Source organism: Buceros rhinoceros, unplaced genomic scaffold (genome assembly GCF_000710305.1).
Source record: "Buceros rhinoceros silvestris isolate BGI_N320 unplaced genomic scaffold, ASM71030v1 scaffold16168, whole genome shotgun sequence".
Classification (NCBI taxonomy): Eukaryota; Metazoa; Chordata; class Aves; order Bucerotiformes; family Bucerotidae; genus Buceros; species Buceros rhinoceros.
This window is the reverse complement of record NW_010425290.1, coordinates 69,205-70,055: the sequence shown is the minus strand read 5'-3', so window position 1 is coordinate 70,055 and position 851 is coordinate 69,205.

Here is an 851-nt window from a genome sequence, read left to right as displayed (position 1 = left end):
GCGTGAGACAAAGAAAAGTATCCAAATCTTAACACTTGGGGGGGTGGGGGATCTTACAAAAAACCAATACTTCCTCAACTCTTGAGAGCGTGAACTGCCTTCATTCAGCTCAAAGGACTTTCAGCTCTTAAGCCTCACTATGATATATAACACCCAGACTTTAAAATAATCATGTTTGCAACTGTTGGCCATCTTGCCCGCTCCCAGCAATTGTGGAAGTGCCAATCAAGTCACTTTATGCACCACTTGCCAACAAAGGGCAAAAATACCTACAGTTCTACCAGCTCTTGGCATGTTTTATTCCCATGTAACATTTCTCATAGATTAGTTACCACCTATGAACAGTGGTGTAAAGCCCGCTCCCAGCAATTGTGGAAGTGCCAATCAAGTCACTTTATGCACCACTTGCCAACAAAGGGCAAAAATACCTACAGTTCTACCAGCTCTTGGCATGTTTTATTCCCATGTAACATTTCTCATAGATTAGTTACCACCTATGAACAGTGGTGTAAACCTTTCCCTATAATTACGAGAGGCTCCTCCGTGGATCGAGGGTAGTAAACGGCCCTAATTCGAACAGCCAGCCCATTAAATAACACAAAACAAAGCAGGCTATGCGGTTATCTCTGGATTGAGTGGCAATAAAATTAAGCCGTAAATGCTAATACCTTCGGCTTGCAGGATAAGCACATTGTCAGAACACAGTCCAGTGCAAAGGAAACAAGACATTAACATTTGTAAATAGAATGCAGAAGACGGCTAACACTCCTTCTATTACTGCAAACATCGTGGAATATAATTAAGGCCCAGTGCAGTTCAGACATTAGGGAGAGATGACAGAGTTCAGCCGG